General features: G+C 44.8%; 10 non-coding genes across 10 annotated transcripts; 5 read left to right on the top strand and 5 right to left on the bottom strand.

Annotated features, from left to right (window-relative positions):
• The first annotated feature begins 1672 nt into the window (after nucleotides 1–1672).
• Nucleotides 1673–1746, top strand: trnat-agu (transfer RNA threonine (anticodon AGU)). Its single transcript has one exon. It is a non-coding gene; the product is annotated as a tRNA-Thr (tRNA).
• A 1205-nt stretch (nucleotides 1747–2951) lies between these two features.
• On the bottom strand, nucleotides 2952–3033 carry trnas-uga (transfer RNA serine (anticodon UGA)). The gene has a single exon. It is a non-coding gene; the product is annotated as a tRNA-Ser (tRNA).
• Nucleotides 3034–4993: 1960 nt separating this feature from the next.
• On the top strand, nucleotides 4994–5067 carry trnat-agu (transfer RNA threonine (anticodon AGU)). The gene has a single exon. It is a non-coding gene; the product is annotated as a tRNA-Thr (tRNA).
• Nucleotides 5068–6273: 1206 nt separating this feature from the next.
• On the bottom strand, nucleotides 6274–6355 carry trnas-uga (transfer RNA serine (anticodon UGA)). Its single transcript has one exon. It is a non-coding gene; the product is annotated as a tRNA-Ser (tRNA).
• A 1948-nt stretch (nucleotides 6356–8303) lies between these two features.
• Nucleotides 8304–8377, top strand: trnat-agu (transfer RNA threonine (anticodon AGU)). Its single transcript has one exon. It is a non-coding gene; the product is annotated as a tRNA-Thr (tRNA).
• Nucleotides 8378–9582: 1205 nt separating this feature from the next.
• On the bottom strand, nucleotides 9583–9664 carry trnat-ugu (transfer RNA threonine (anticodon UGU)). The gene has a single exon. It is a non-coding gene; the product is annotated as a tRNA-Thr (tRNA).
• Nucleotides 9665–11612: 1948 nt separating this feature from the next.
• On the top strand, nucleotides 11613–11686 carry trnat-agu (transfer RNA threonine (anticodon AGU)). The gene has a single exon. It is a non-coding gene; the product is annotated as a tRNA-Thr (tRNA).
• A 1205-nt stretch (nucleotides 11687–12891) lies between these two features.
• On the bottom strand, nucleotides 12892–12974 carry trnas-uga (transfer RNA serine (anticodon UGA)). The gene has a single exon. It is a non-coding gene; the product is annotated as a tRNA-Ser (tRNA).
• A 1931-nt stretch (nucleotides 12975–14905) lies between these two features.
• trnat-agu (transfer RNA threonine (anticodon AGU)) lies at nucleotides 14906–14979 on the top strand. Its single transcript has one exon. It is a non-coding gene; the product is annotated as a tRNA-Thr (tRNA).
• A 1206-nt stretch (nucleotides 14980–16185) lies between these two features.
• trnas-uga (transfer RNA serine (anticodon UGA)) lies at nucleotides 16186–16267 on the bottom strand. The gene has a single exon. It is a non-coding gene; the product is annotated as a tRNA-Ser (tRNA).
• Between the last annotated feature and the right edge of the window lie 32 nt (nucleotides 16268–16299).

Raw genomic sequence — 16299 nt, 5'->3', positions numbered from 1 at the left:
GCCGGCTGCAGAAACCTTGTCTCCAGATTACAAACTGATTCTAGGTCGGAGATAAATATTCAGGGTAGAGCCTAAACGCAGCGGGTGGGATCAAATAATAAAGCAGTTATTTTAGACCAGAGACAGCGATAAATGTCCGATATTGCTCACATGCATCAATTTGTGAATCTGACATTAAATGGGTTTAAATACAGTGGGGGGGTTTAAAGTAGATTCGGGGTCAATAGTTTCCAAGTTGATCTTTCCTGTGTCTCTCTTACCTCTCTGCCCCCTTCCTCCCACAGGCTGCCGGTTTTTAAACCTTGTTTTAAATCTTCTGCTTGCTGGACCAGTGCATCCCACAGTCTCACAACCCTTTCTACAAATACCCTTTCAGTGCTTGACTTCTCTGCTTATTAGTTATGAATCACCTTGAGGTGCAATGGTGGCGATTGTGACGTCAGATTAAAAGGCAGGCTATTGGAAACACGTTGGAGTCACAGTTTCTTTTGCACAGAATTGAAACTGAAACTTTTAAGCTGGAATATTGTATTTGCTGCATCACAGTAAACAATATCGTGGTATAACTGTTGGCTTATTTGTTCCCCAGTGTCAGAGGAAGAGTTGTCTGATCCCCCCATTTATTTCATACTAGCTGGGGAGCCCGGCGTTGCCGGGGCTGTTTTGGGGCAGGCGGTTTAAATCGAGTGCCAGGCTTTGGGGCCCTGTCTGTGTCCCTTTGTGAATCTGGTGCTGGGCAACATTTTAAATCGAGTGGCAGGCTTTAGGGCCCTGTGTGTGTTCCTGTCTGTCTACCTTTTAAAAGCTTGCAAAATGAAAGTGAAACTACTTATGGCTTTGGGGCCCTGTCTGTGTCCCTTTGTGAATCTGGTGCTGGGCAACATTTTAAATCGAGTGGCAGGCTTAGGGCCCTGTCTGTGTCCCTGTATGTCTACCTTTTAAAAGGTTGAAAAATGAAAGTGAAAGTACTTATAAAACGTTTTTGATAAATCTTATGTTACTTTTAAAAGAGATACTAACTTTGAAAGTCGTTATAGCTGGAAGCTGAAGTCATTTGAGCTGGAAGCTTAGTGAAAGAATGGCTGCCACATCCCCGAGATGAAAACGAATAGTCCCGCCCACACACACACCGATTGGCCAACCATCAGGGGACCGTACTGTAGGATTGGTCAATCGTGACGGAACAGGATTGGTGGAACCTTGATGTCAGTCAATCAATGCTAGCAGATAATGAGTTTAATTTTGAAGGTTTTTTGCTGAAGGTTTTTTGCATAAGGCGCGAACACTTTTCGTCCGACTGAAAAGTAAATACGCTTAAAACCGTCTCTGAAGCATAAGCTTTCTTTGGAGGTAACGCGCGCGTAGGTACGCCCTGTAACTTTCGAGCGCCTAGCCCGACAGACGCACAGGCGATGACAGAATGACAGACAGAATGACAGTCGGAAGTACCGATTTATATATATAGGTAAGACACAAACATAGGGTAATCATTCAGAATCACCTCACAGATTGACACTGAGATAAATTAAGCGGGAGATACAGAGAGCAATGGGACATATGGCGGAATGGACAAGAGAGCTGGAGAAATAAGAAACGGCCTGAGAGTCCAGAAGACAGTGACCGGAAGCTGATAGACATCAGTGAGTGGGGGCGAGAAATTGCGCCAGCATTCGATCCCGTGGCTTAGCTGGTCAAAGCGTCTGTCTAGTAAACAGGAGATCCTGGGTTCGATTCCCAGCGGGGCCTATTTTTATAGAATCTCCAGGGGTGAGTTTCTTCTCGTGTGAAAAGGCTACAATTCTTTTAAATGTAACTGTGCCTGCACCAGTTCCCATTCTGGATGAAGGCTCCAGTGGCTGCGAGGCCTCCGTTGAATTTAACCGCTTCTGTATTTCTGGCGGTGCTGATTTTGGACTCTTCATCAAAAATCCATGTTTCCTAAGCAGTGCCATGCGATACTTTGCAGAGCTCCAGTTGTTGATGTGTGGTGCCGTGCTCGTATAGTGATTAATAATCTGCATTCTGGCCGCAGCAACTTCGGCTCCAAACCGAAACATAACGCAGACTTTTCTTCCTTCCACAATCAATAGCTCTCCTTTACTTTCCCCCTTCAATTTCATTACAATTTTCCTGCGGTATTTCCTTAATCTAACATTCACTTTCAGCCACTTAAACTGCTAAGTGTGCTCTGCTACCACCACGCTTCCTGGGCCACATGTCCCATACGCCCCAATCTGAGTTGGTGCTTTGAAACCAGTCAATACATTTAGACCTGCGAGACATCCCGACAGTCAAGCTCTGCGAAAGCAGAGCCGGCCTTCGGAACCAATGCAGCCCGATTCAGAAAATTGCTTGGGAAATGAAGCTTCAAACTTTTCAAACAAATCGTTTTATTGACATAATAATACAAGTTTTACAGAGAGAGACTTGTACAACCTCAGTGGTGCAACTCAAAACTCAGAATGTTCAATTCTTCTGCTTCGGGAGAGGGAGAGATGAATTATGAGTTGGTGTCCTCCTTGTTTTTTTTCTGGTCAGTCTTCCAGATCTCCACTCCGTTTGTCTGTCTCCTAGACTGTCTCCTGGAATGTGTTCTGCTTTTCACTTTAGAATGGCTGCTCTTGTACCATTGCTGCTGACAGAAACAAGCCTTCCAGTGACTTTCCATTCTCTCTCTCCCACGGTTACACAGACTGATGCTACCGGACAGCAGCGAGTGTATGGGAAGGTACCTCAGAGACTGTCGAGGCCTCCTTATCTGGAGCTTCCAGACAATCTGCAGATAACTTTTGGAATTCGGTCAGCAAACCTTCTTCAAGTAAGTGATCCAGTTGTCTCGGCAATCCTTAGTTTCCTTAAAACCGGCATTGAAAAATCCAAAATCCTCCCAGAGGGAGCAGATTGAAGAAAATAAATTATTTGAAGTAGTTAATTATCATAATGAGATAGCCCGCTGCGAGCAGGGCTCGAACCTGCGCGGGGAAACCCCATTGGATTTCAAGGCCAACGCCTTAACCACTCGGCCATTGCAGCCGCGAAAATGTCGCCTCCAAGATACTAAGTTCTCAAATCGCTGACCCTGTTTATTGTTGGCGATGACGGTTTCGTGATATTTAATTTGCTGCAAATTCAGCAAGTCCAGAAGAATCGCAGCGATCATTACAATAAAAGAAAACTTCCGATATTTAACGGTATGTAAGATGTTGAGAACAGTATGGAATATTCTGCAGGGTAATGAAAATAAACAGCAGAAACATTGTGTTCTGCTCCCACATGACACAGATCAGCCACAGCCTCTGCTCCCTGCCCGCCGGCTGCAGAAACCTTGTCTCCAGATTACAAACTGATTCTAGGTCGGAGATAAATATTCAGGGTAGAGCCTAAACGCAGCGGGTGGGATCAAATAATAAAGCAGTTATTTTAGACCAGAGACAGCGATAAATGTCCGATATTGCTCACATGCATCAATTTGTGAATCTGACATTAAATGGGTTTAAATACAGTGGGGGGATTTAAAGTAGATTCGGGGTCAATAGTTTCCAAGTTGATCTTTCCTGGGTCTCTCTTGCCTCTCTGCCCCCTTCCTCCCACAGGCTGCCGGTTTTTAAACCTTGTTTTAAATCTGCTGCTTGCTGGACCAGTGCATTCCACAGTCTCACAACCCTTTCTACAAATACCCTTTCAGTGCTTGACTTCTCTGCTTATTAGTTATGAATCACCTTGAGGTGCAATGGTGGCGATTGTGACGTCAGATTAAAAGGCAGGCTATTGGAAACACGTTGGAGTCACAGTTTCTTTTGCACAGAATTGAAACTGAAACTTTTAAGCTGGAATATTGTATTTGCTGCATCACAGTAAACAATATCGTGGTATAACTGTTGGCTTATTTGTTCCCCAGTGTCAGAGGAAGAGTTGTCTGATCCCCCCATTTATTTCATACTAGCTGGGGAGCCCGGCGCTGCCGGGGCTGTTTTGGGGCAGGCGGTTTAAATCGAGTGCCAGGCTTTGGGGCCCTGTCTGTGTCCCTTTGTGAATCTGCTGCTGGGCAACATTTTAAATCGAGTGGCAGGCTTTAGGGCCCTGTGTGTGTCCCTGTCTGTCTACCTTTTAAAAGCTTGCAAAATGAAAGTGAAACTACTTATGGCTTTGGGGCCCTGTCTGTGTCCCTTTGTGAATCTGGTGCTGGGCAACATTTTAAATCGAGTGGCAGGCTTAGGGCCCTGTCTGTGTCCCTGTATGTCTACCTTTTAAAAGGTTGAAAAATGAAAGTGAAAGTACTTATAAAACGTTTTTGGTAAATCTTATGTTACTTTTAAAAGAGATACTAACTTTGAAAGTCGTTATAGCTGGAAGCTGAAGTCATTTGAGCTGGAAGCTTAGTGAAAGAATGGCTGCCACATCCCCGAGATGAAAACGAATAGTCCCGCCCACACACACACCGATTGGCCAACCATCAGGGGACCGTACTGTAGGATTGGTCAATCGTGACGGAACAGAATTGGTGGAACCTTGATGTCAGTCAATCAATGCTAGCAGATAATGAGTTTAATTTTGAAGGTTTTTTGCTGCATGTTTTTTGCATAAGGGGCGAACACTTTTCGTCCGACTGAAAAGTAAATACGCTTAAAACCGTCTCTGAAGCGTAAGCTTTCTTTGGAGGTAACGCGTGCGTAGGTACGCCCTGTAACTTTCGAGCGCATAGCCCGACAGACGCACAGGCGATGACAGAATGACAGACAGAATGACAGACAGAATGACAGACAGAAGTACCGATTTACATATATAGATAAGACACAAACATAGGGTAATCATTCAGAATCACCTCACAGATTGACACTGAGATAAATTAAGCGGGAGATACAGAGAGCAATGGGACATATGGCGGAATGGACAAGAGAGCTGGAGAAATAAGAAACGGCCTGAGAGTCCAGAAGACAGTGAACGCAAGCTGATAGACATCAGTGAGTGCGGGCGAGAAATTGTGCCAGCATTCGGTCCCGTGGCTTAGCTGGTCAAAATGTCTGTCTAGTAAACAGGAGATCCTGGGTTCGATTCCCAGCGGGGCCTATTTTTATAGAATCTCCAGGGGTGAGTTTCTTCTCGTGTGAAAAGGCTACAATTCTTTTAAATGTAACTGTGCCTGCACCAGTTCCCATTCTGGATGAAGGCTCCAGTGGCTGCGAGGCCTCCGTTGAATTTCACCGCTTCTGTATTTCTGGCGGTGCTGATTTTGGACTCTTCATCAAAAATCCATGTTTCCTAAGCAGTGCCATGCGATACTTTGCAGAGCTCCAGTTGTTGATGTGTGGTGCCGTGCTCGTATAGTGATTAATAATCTGCATTCTGGCCGCAGCAACTTCGGCTCCAAACCGAAACATAACGCAGACTTTTCTTCCTTTCACAATCAATAGCTCTCCTTTACTTTCCCCCTTCAATTTCATTATAATTTTCCTGCGGTATTTCCTTAATCTAACATTCACTTTCAGCCACTTAAACTGCTAAGTGTGCTCTGCTACCACCACTCTTCCTGGGCCACATGTCCCATACGCCCCAATCTGAGTTGGTGCTTTGAAACCAGTCGATACATTTAGACCTGCGAAACCTCCCGACAGTCAAGCTCTGCGAAAGCGGAGCCGGCCTTCGGAACCAATGCAGCCCGATTCAGAAAATTCCTTGGGAAATGATGCTTCAAACTTTTCAAACAAATCGTTTTATTGACATAATAATACAAGTTTTACAGAGAGAGACTTGTACAACCTCAGTGGTGCAACTCAAAACTCAGAATGTTCAATTCTTCTGCTTCGGGAGAGGGAGAGATGAATTATGAGTTGGTGTCCTCCTTGTTTTTTTTCTGGTCAGTCTTCCAGATCTCCACTCCGTTTGTCTGTCTCCTGGACTGTCTCCTGGAATGTGTTCTGCTTTTCACTTTAGAATGGCTGCTCTTGTACCATTGCTGCTGACAGAAACAAGCCTTCCAGTGACTTTCCATTCTCTCTCTCCCACGGTTACACAGACTGATGCTACCGGACAGCAGCGAGTGTATGGGAAGTTACCTCAGAGACTGTCGAGGCCTCCTTATCTGGAGCTTCCAGACAATCTGCAGATAACTTTTGGAATTCGGTCAGCAAACCTTCTTGAAGTAAGTGATCCAGTTGTCTCGGCAATCCTTTAGTTTCCTTAAAACCGGCATTGAAAATTCCAAAATCCTCCAAGAGGGAGCAGATTGAAGAAAATAAATTATTTGAAGTAGTTAATTATCATAATGAGATAGCCCGCTGCGAGCAGGGCTCGAACCTGCGCGGGGAAACCCCATTGGATTTCAAGTCCAACGCCTTAACCACTCGGCCATCGCATCCGCGAAAATATCGGCTCCAAGATACTAAGTTCTCAAATCGCTGACCCTGTTTATTGTTGGCGATGACGGTTTCGTGATATTTAATTTGCTGCAAATTCAGCAAGTCCAGAAGAATCGCAGCGATCATTACAATAAAAGAAAACTTCCGATATTTAACGGTATGTAAGATGTTGAGAACAGTATGGAATATTCTGCAGGGTAATGAAAATAAACAGCAGAAACATTGTGTTCTGCTCCCACATGACACAGATCAGCCACAGCCTCTGCTCCCTGCCCGCCGGCTGCAGAAACCTTGTCTCCAGATTACAAACTGATTCTCGGTCGGAGATAAATATTCAGGGTAGAGCCTAAACGCAGCGGGTGGGATCAAATAATAAAGCAGTTATTTTAGACCAGAGACAGCGATAAATGTCCGATATTGCTCACATGCATCAATTTGTGAATCTGACATTAAATGGGTTTAAATTCAGTGGGGGGGTTTAAAGTAGATTCGGGGTCAATAGTTTCCAAGTTGATCTTTCCTGTGTCTCTCTTACCTCTCTGCCCCCTTCCTCCCACAGGCTGCCGGTTTTTAAACCTTGTTTTAAATCTTCTGCTTGCTGGACCAGTGCATCCCACAGTCTCACAACCCTTTCTACAAATACCCTTTCTGTGCTTGACTTCTCTGCTTATTAGTTATGAATCACCTTGAGGTGCAATGGTGGCGATTGTGACGTCAGATTAAAAGGCAGGCTATTGGAAACACGTTGGAGTCACAGTTTCTTTTGCACAGAATTGAAACTGAAACTTTTAAGCTGGAATATTGTATTTGCTGCATCACAGTAAACAATATCGTGGTATAACTGTTGGCTTATTTGTTCCCCAGTGTCAGAGGAAGAGTTGTCTGATCCCCCCATTTATTTCATACTAGCTGGGGAGCCCGGCGTTGCCGGGGCTGTTTTGGGGCAGGCGGTTTAAATCGAGTGCCAGGCTTTGGGGCCCTGTCTGTGTCCCTTTGTGAATCTGGTGCTGGGCAACATTTTAAATCGAGTGGCAGGCTTTAGGGCCCTGTGTGTGTTCCTGTCTGTCTACCTTTTAAAAGCTTGCAAAATGAAAGTGAAACTACTTATGGCTTTGGGGCCCTGTCTGTGTCCCTTTGTGAATCTGGTGCTGGGCAACATTTTAAATCGAGTGGCAGGCTTAGGGCCCTGTCTGTGTCCCTGTATGTCTACCTTTTAAAAGGTTGAAAAATGAAAGTGAAAGTACTTATAAAACGTTTTTGATAAATCTTATGTTACTTTTAAAAGAGATACTAACTTTGAAAGTCGTTATAGCTGGAAGCTGAATTCATTTGAGCTGGAAGCTTAGTGAAAGAATGGCTGCCACATCCCCGAGATGAAAACGAATAGTCCCGCCCACACACACACCGATTGGCCAACCATCAGGGGACCGTACTGTAGGATTGGTCAATCGTGACGGAACAGGATTGGTGGAACCTTGATGTCAGTCAATCAATGCTAGCAGATAATGAGTTTAATTTTGAAGGTTTTTTGCTGAAGGTTTTTTGCATAAGGCGCGAACACTTTTCGTCCGACTGAAAAGTAAATACGCTTAAAACCGTCTCTGAAGCATAAGCTTTCTTTGAAGGTAACGCGCGCGTAGGTACGCCCTGTAACTTTCGAGCGCCTAGCCCGACAGACGCACAGGCGATGACAGAATGACAGACAGAATGACAGACAGAAGTACCGATTTATATATATAGGTAAGACACAAACATAGGGTAATCATTCAGAATCACCTCACAGATTGACACTGAGATAAATTAAGCGGGAGATACAGAGAGCAATGGGACATATGGCGGAATGGACAAGAGAGCTGGAGAAATAAGAAACGGCCTGAGAGTCCAGAAGACAGTGAACGCAAGCTGATAGACATCAGTGAGTGCGGGCGAGAAATTGCGCCAGCATTCGATCCCGTGGCTTAGCTGGTCAAAGCGTCTGTCTAGTAAACAGGAGATCCTGGGTTCGATTCCCAGCGGGGCCTATTTTTATAGAATCTCCAGGGGTGAGTTTCTTCTCGTGTGAAAAGGCTACAATTCTTTTAAATGTAACTGTGCCTGCACCAGTTCCCATTCTGGATGAAGGCTCCAGTGGCTGCGAGGCCTCCGTTGAATTTCACCGCTTCTGTATTTCTGGCGGTGCTGATTTTGGACTCTTCATCAAAAATCCATGTTTCCTAAGCAGTGCCATGCGATACTTTGCAGAGCTCCAGTTGTTGATGTGTGGTGCCGTGCTCGTATAGTGATTAATAATCTGCATTCTGGCCGCAGCAACTTCGGCTCCAAACCGAAACATAACGCAGACTTTTCTTCCTTCCACAATCAATAGCTCTCCTTTACTTTCCCCCTTCAATTTCATTACAATTTTCCTGCGGTATTTCCTTAATCTAACATTCACTTTCAGCCACTTAAACTGCTAAGTGTGCTCTGCTACCACCACTCTTCCTGGGCCACATGTCCCATACGCCCCAATCTGAGTTGGTGCTTTGAAACCAGTCAATACATTTAGACCTGCGAGACCTCCCGACAGTCAAGCTCTGCGAAAGCAGAGCCGGCCTTCGGAACCAATGCAGCCCGATTCAGAAAATTCCTTGGGAAATGAAGCTTCAAACTTTTCAAACAAATCGTTTTATTGACATAATAATACAAGTTTTACAGAGAGAGACTTGTACAACCTCAGTGGTGCAACTCAAAACTCAGAATGTTCAATTCTTCTGCTTCGGGAGAGGGAGAGATGAATTATGAGTTGGTGTCCTCCTTGTTTTTTTTCTGGTCAGTCTTCCAGATCTCCACTCCATTTGTCTGTCTCCTGGACTGTCTCCTGGAATGTGTTCTGCTTTTCACTTTAGAATGGCTGCTCTTGTACCATTGCTGCTGACAGAAACAAGCCTTCCAGTGACTTTCCATTCTCTCTCTCCCACGGTTACACAGACTGATGCTACCGGACAGCAGCGAGTGTATGGGAAGGTACCTCAGAGACTGTCGAGGCCTCCTTATCTGGAGCTTCCAGACAATCTGCAGATAACTTTTGGAATTCGGTCAGCAAACCTTCTTGAAGTAAGTGATCCAGTTGTCTCGGCAATCCTTAGTTTCCTTAAAACCGGCATTGAAAATTCCAAAATCCTCCAAGAGGGAGCAGATTGAAGAAAATAAATTATTTGAAGTAGTTAATTATCATAATGAGATAGCCCGCTGCGAGCAGGGCTCGATCCTGCGCGGGGAAACCCCATTGGATTACAAGGCCAACGCCTTAACCACTCGGCCATTGCAGCCGCGAAAATGTCGCCTCCAAGATACTAAGTTCTCAAATCGCTGACCCTGTTTATTGTTGGCGATGACGGTTTCGTGATATTTAATTTGCTGCAAATTCAGCAAGTCCAGAAGAATCGCAGCGATCATTACAATAAAAGAAAACTTCCGATATTTAACGGTATGTAAGATGTTGAGAACAGTATGGAATATTCTGCAGGGTAATGAAAATAAACAGCAGAAACATTGTGTTCTGTTCCCACATGACACAGATCAGCCACAGCCTCTGCTCCCTGCCCGCCGGCTGCAGAAACCTTGCCTCCAGATTACAAACTGATTCTAGGTCGGAGATAAATATTCAGGGTAGAGCCTAAACGCAGCGGGTGGGATCAAATAATAAAGCAGTTATTTTAGACCAGAGACAGCGATAAATGTCCTATATTGCTCACATGCATCAATTTGTGAATCTGACATTAAATGTGTTTAAATACAGTGGGGGGATTTAAAGTAGATTCGGGGTCAATAGTTTCCAAGTTGATCTTTCCTGTGTCTCTCTTGCCTCTCTGCCTCCTTCCTCCCACAGGCTGCCGGTTTTTAAACCTTGTTTTAAATCTGCTGCTTGCTGGACCAGTGCATTCCACAGTCTCACAACCCATTCTACAAATACCCTTTCAGTGCTTGACTTCTCTGCTTATTAGTTATGAATCACCTTGAGGTGCAATGGTGGCGATTGTGACGTCAGATTAAAAGGCAGGCTATTGGAAACACGTTGGAGTCACAGTTTCTTTTGCACAGAATTGAAACTGAAACTTTTAAGCTGGAATATTGTATTTGCTGCATCACAGTAAACAATATCGTGGTATAACTGTTGGCTTATTTGTTCCCCAGTGTCAGAGGAAGAGTTGTCTGATCCCCCCATTTATTTCATACTAGCTGGGGAGCCCGGCGTTGCCGGGGCTGTTTTGGGGCAGGCGGTTTAAATCGAGTGCCAGGCTTTGGGGCCCTGTCTGTGTCCCTTTGTGAATCTGGTGCTGGGCAACATTTTAAATCGAGTGGCAGGCTTTAGGGCCCTGTGTGTGTCCCTGTCTGTCTACCTTTTAAAAGCTTGCAAAATGAAAGTGAAACTACTTATGGCTTTGGGGCCCTGTCTGTGTCCCTTTGTGAATCTGGTGCTGGGCAACATTTTAAATCGAGTGGCAGGCTTAGGGCCCTGTCTGTGTCCCTGTATGTCTACCTTTTAAAAGGTTGAAAAATGAAAGTGAAAGTACTTATAAAACGTTTTTGGTAAATCTTATGTTACTTTTAAAAGAGATACTAACTTTGAAAGTCGTTATAGCTGGAAGCTGAAGTCATTTGAGCTGGAAGCTTAGTGAAAGAATGGCTGCCACATCCCCGAGATGAAAACGAATAGTCCCACCCACACACACACCGATTGGCCAACCATCAGGGGACCGTACTGTAGGATTGGTCAATCGTGACGGAACAGGATTGGTGGAACCTTGATGTCAGTCAATCAATGCTAGCAGATAATGAGTTTAATTTTGAAGGTTTTTTGCTGCAGGTTTTTTGCATAAGGGGCGAACACTTTTCGTCCGACTGAAAAGTAAATACGCTTAAAACCGTCTCTGAAGCGTAAGCTTTCTTTGGAGGTAACGCGTGCGTAGGTACGCCCTGTAACGTTCGAGCGCATAGCCCGACAGAAGCACAGGCGATGACAGAATGACAGACAGAATGACAGACAGAAGTACCGATTTACATATATAGATAAGACACAAACATAGGGTAATCATTCAGAATCACCTCACAGATTGACACTGAGATAAATTAAGCGGGAGATACAGAGAGCAATGGGACATATGGCGGAATGGACAAGAGAGCTGGAGAAATAAGAAACGGCCTGAGAGTCCAGAAGACAGTGACCGGAAGCTGATAGACATCAGTGAGTGGGGGCGAGAAATTGTGCCAGCATTCGGTCCCGTGGCTTAGCTGGTCAAAATGTCTGTCTAGTAAACAGGAGATCCTGGGTTCGATTCCCAGCGGGGCCTATTTTTATAGAATCTCCAGGGGTGAGTTTCTTCTCGTGTGAAAAGGCTACAATTCTTTTAAATGTAACTGTGCCTGCACCAGTTCCCATTCTGGATGAAGGCTCCAGTGGCTGCGAGGCCTCCGTTGAATTTCACCGCTTCTGTATTTCTGGCGGTGCTGATTTTGGACTCTTCATCAAAAATCCATGTTTCCTAAGCAGTGCCATGCGATACTTTGCAGAGCTCCAGTTGTTGATGTGTGGTGCCGTGCTCGTATAGTGATTAATAATCTGCATTCTGGCCGCAGCAACTTCGGCTCCAAACCGAAACATAACGCAGACTTTTCTTCCTTTCACAATCAATAGCTCTCCTTTACTTTCCCCCTTCAATTTCATTATAATTTTCCTGCGTATTTCCTTAATCTAACATTCACTTTCAGCCACTTAAACTGCTAAGTGTGCTCTGCTACCACCACTCTTCCTGGGCCACATGTCCCATACGCCCCAATCTGAGTTGGTGCTTTGAAACCAGTCGATACATTTAGACCTGCGAGACCTCCCGACAATCAAGCTCTGCGAAAGCAGAGCCGGCCTTCGGAACCAATGCAGCCCGATTCAGAAAATTCCTTGGGAAATGAAGCTTCAAACTTTTCAAACAAATCGTTTTATTGACATAATAATACAAGTTTTACAGAGAGAGACTTGTACAACCTCAGTGGTGCAACTCAAAACTCAGAATGTTCAATTCTTCTGCTTCGGGAGAGGGAGAGATGAATTATGAGTTGGTGTCCTCCTTGTTTTTTTTCTGGTCAGTCTTCCAGATCTCCACTCCGTTTGTCTGTCTCCTGGACTGTCTCCTGGAATGTGTTCTGCTTTTCACTTTAGAATGGCTGCTCTTGTACCATTGCTGCTGACAGAAACAAGCCTTCCAGTGACTTTCCATTCTCTCTCTCCCACGGTTACACAGACTGATGCTACCGGACAGCAGCGAGTGTATGGGAAGGTACCTCAGAGACTGTCGAGGCCTCCTTATCTGGAGCTTCCAGACAATCTGCAGATAACTTTTGGAATTCGGTCAGCAAACCTTCTTGAAGTAAGTGATCCAGTTGTCTCGGCAATCCTTTAGTTTCCTTAAAACCGGCATTGAAAATTCCAAAATCCTCCAAGAGGGAGCAGATTGAAGAAAATAAATTATTTGAAGTAGTTAATTATCATAATGAGATAGCCCGCTGCGAGCAGGGCTCGAACCTGCGCGGGGAAACCCCATATGGATTTCAAGTCCAACGCCTTAACCACTCGGCCATCGCAGCCGCGAAAATATCGGCTCCAAGATACTAAGTTCTCAAATCGCTGACCCTGTTTATTGTTGGCGATGACGGTTTCGTGATATTTAATTTGCTGCAAATTCAGCAAGTCCAGAAGAATCGCAGCGATCATTACAATAAAAGAAAACTTCCGATATTTAACGGTATGTAAGATGTTGAGAACAGTATGGAATATTCTGCAGGGTAATGAAAATAAACAGCAGAAACATTGTGTTCTGCTCCCACATGACACAGATCAGCCACAGCCTCTGCTCCATGCCCGCCAGCTGCAGAAACCTTGTCTCCAGATTACAAACTGATTCTAGGTCGGAGATAAATATTCAGGGTAGAGCCTAAACGCAGCGGGTGGGATCAAATAATAAAGCAGTTATTTTAGACCAGAGACAGCGATAAATGTCCTATATTGCTCACATGCATCAATTTGTGAATCTGACATTAAATGTGTTTAAATACAGTGGGGGGATTTAAAGTAGATTCGGGGTCAATAGTTTCCAAGTTGATCTTTCCTGTGTCTCTCTTGCCTCTCTGCCCCCTTCCTCCCACAGGCTGCCGGTTTTTAAACCTTGTTTTAAATCTGCTGCTTGCTGGACCAGTGCATTCCACAGTCTCACAACCCTTTCTACAAATACCCTTTCAGTGCTTGACTTCTCTGCTTATTAGTTATGAATCACCTTGAGGTGCAATGGTGGCGATTGTGACGTCAGATTAAAAGGCAGGCTATTGGAAACACGTTGGAGTCACAGTTTCTTTTGCACAGAATTGAAACTGAAACTTTTAAGCTGGAATATTGTATTTGCTGCATCACAGTAAACAATATCGTGGTATAACTGTTGGCTTATTTGTTCCCCAGTGTCAGAGGAAGAGTTGTCTGATCCCCCCATTTATTTCATACTAGCTGGGGAGCCCGGCGTTGCCGGGGCTGTTTTGGGGCAGGCGGTTTAAATCGAGTGCCAGGCTTTGGGGCCCTGTCTGTGTCCCTTTGTGAATCTGGTGCTGGGCAACATTTTAAATCGAGTGGCAGGCTTTAGGGCCCTGTGTGTGTCCCTGTCTGTCTACCTTTTAAAAGCTTGCAAAATGAAAGTGAAACTACTTATGGCTTTGGGGCCCTGTCTGTGTCCCTTTGTGAATCTGGTGCTGGGCAACATTTTAAATCGAGTGGCAGGCTTAGGGCCCTGTCTGTGTCCCTGTATGTCTACCTTTTAAAAGGTTGAAAAATGAAAGTGAAAGTACTTATAAAACGTTTTTGGTAAATCTTATGTTACTTTTAAAAGAGATACTAACTTTGAAAGTCGTTATAGCTGGAAGTTGAAGTCATTTGAGCTGGAAGCTTAGTGAAAGAATGGCTGCCACATCCCCGAGATGAAAACGAATAGTCCCACCCACACACACACCAATTGGCCAACCATCAGGGGACCGTACTGTAGGATTGGTCAATCGTGACGGAACAGGATTGGTGGAACCTTGATGTCAGTCAATCAATGCTAGCAGATAATGAGTTTAATTTTGAAGGTTTTTTGCATAAGGCGCGAACACTTTTCGTCCGACTGAAAAGTAAATATGCTTAAAACCGTCTCTGAAGCGTAAGCTTTCTTTGGAGGTAACGCGCGCGTAGGTACGCCCTGTAACTTTCGAGCGCATAGCCCGATAGACGCACAGGCGATGACAGAATGACAGACAGAATGACAGACATAATGACAGACAGAAGTACCGATTTATATATATAGGTAAGACACAAACATAGGGTAATCATTCAGAATCACCTCACAGATTGACACTGAGATAAATTAAGCGGGAGATACAGAGAGCAATGGGACATATGGCGGAATGGACAAGAGAGCTGGAGAAATAAGAAACGGCCTGAGAGTCCAGAAGACAGTGACATCAGTGAGTGGGGGCGAGAAATTGTGCCAGCATTCGGTCCCGTGGCTTAGCTGGTCAAAGCGTCTGTCTAGTAAACAGGAGATCCTGGGTTCGATTCCCAGCGGGGCCTATTTTTATAGAATCTCCAGGGGTGAGTTTCTTCTCGTGTGAAAAGGCTACAATTCTTTTAAATGTAACTCTGCCTGCACCAGTTCCCATTCTGGATGAAGGCTCCAGTGGCTGCGAGGCCTCCGTTGAATTTCACCGCTTCTGTATTTCTGGCGGTGCTGATTTTGGACTCTTCATCAAAAATCCATGTTTCCTAAGCAGTGCCATGCGATACTTTGCAGAGCTCCAGTTGTTGATGTGTGGTGCCGTGCTCGTATAGTGATTAATAATCTGCATTCTGGCCGCAGCAACTTCGGCTCCAAACCGAAACATAACGCAGACTTTTCTTCCTTCCACAATCAATAGCTCTCCTTTACTTTCCCCCTTCAATTTCATTATAATTTTCCTGCGGTATTTCCTTAATCTAACATTCACTTTCAGCCACTTAAACTGCTAAGTGTGCTCTGCTACCACCACTCTTCCTGGGCCACATGTCCCATACGCCCCAATCTGAGTTGGTGCTTTGAAACCAGTCAATACATTTAGACCTGCGAGACCACCCGACAGTCAAGCTCTGCGAAAGCAGAGCCGGCCTTCGGAACCAATGCAGCCCGATTCAGAAAATTCCTTGGGAAATGAAGCTTCAAACTTTTCAAACAAATCGTTTTATTGACATAATAATACAAGTTTTACAGAGAGAGACTTGTACAACCTCAGTGGTGCAACTCAAAACTCAGAATGTTCAATTCTTCTGCTTCGGGAGAGGGAGAGATGAATTATGAGTTGGTGTCCTCCTTGTTTTTTTTCTGGTCAGTCTTCCAGATCTCCACTCCGTTTGTCTGTCTCCTGGACTGTCTCCTGGAATGTGTTCTGCTTTTCACTTTAGAATGGCTGCTCTTGTACCATTGCTGCTGACAGAAACAAGCCTTCCAGTGACTTTCCATTCTCTCTCTCCCACGGTTACACAGACTGATGCTACCGGACAGCAGCGAGTGTATGGGAAGGTACCTCAGAGACTGTCGAGGCCTCCTTATCTGGAGCTTCCAGACAATCTGCAGATAACTTTTGGAATTCGGTCAGCAAACCTTCTTGAAGTAAGTGATCCAGTTGTCTCGGCAATCCTTTAGTTTCCTTAAAACCGGCATTGAAAATTCCAAAATCCTCCAAGAGGGAGCAGATTGAAGAAAATAAATTATTTGAAGTAGTTAATTATCATAATGAGATAGCCCGCTGCGAGCAGGGCTCAAACCTGCGCGGGGAAACCCCATTGGATTTCAAGTCCAACGCCTTAACCACTCGGCCATCGCAGCCGCGAAAATGTCGGCTCCAAGATACTAAGTTC

This window comes from Somniosus microcephalus, unplaced genomic scaffold, assembly GCF_052327205.1.
Source record: "Somniosus microcephalus isolate GS21.2 unplaced genomic scaffold, FLI_Smic_1.0 unresolved_chr1, whole genome shotgun sequence".
Classification (NCBI taxonomy): Eukaryota; Metazoa; Chordata; class Chondrichthyes; order Squaliformes; family Somniosidae; genus Somniosus; species Somniosus microcephalus.
Note: the sequence above shows the minus strand (reverse complement) of the source record. Positions and strands in the feature narration are given on the sequence as shown.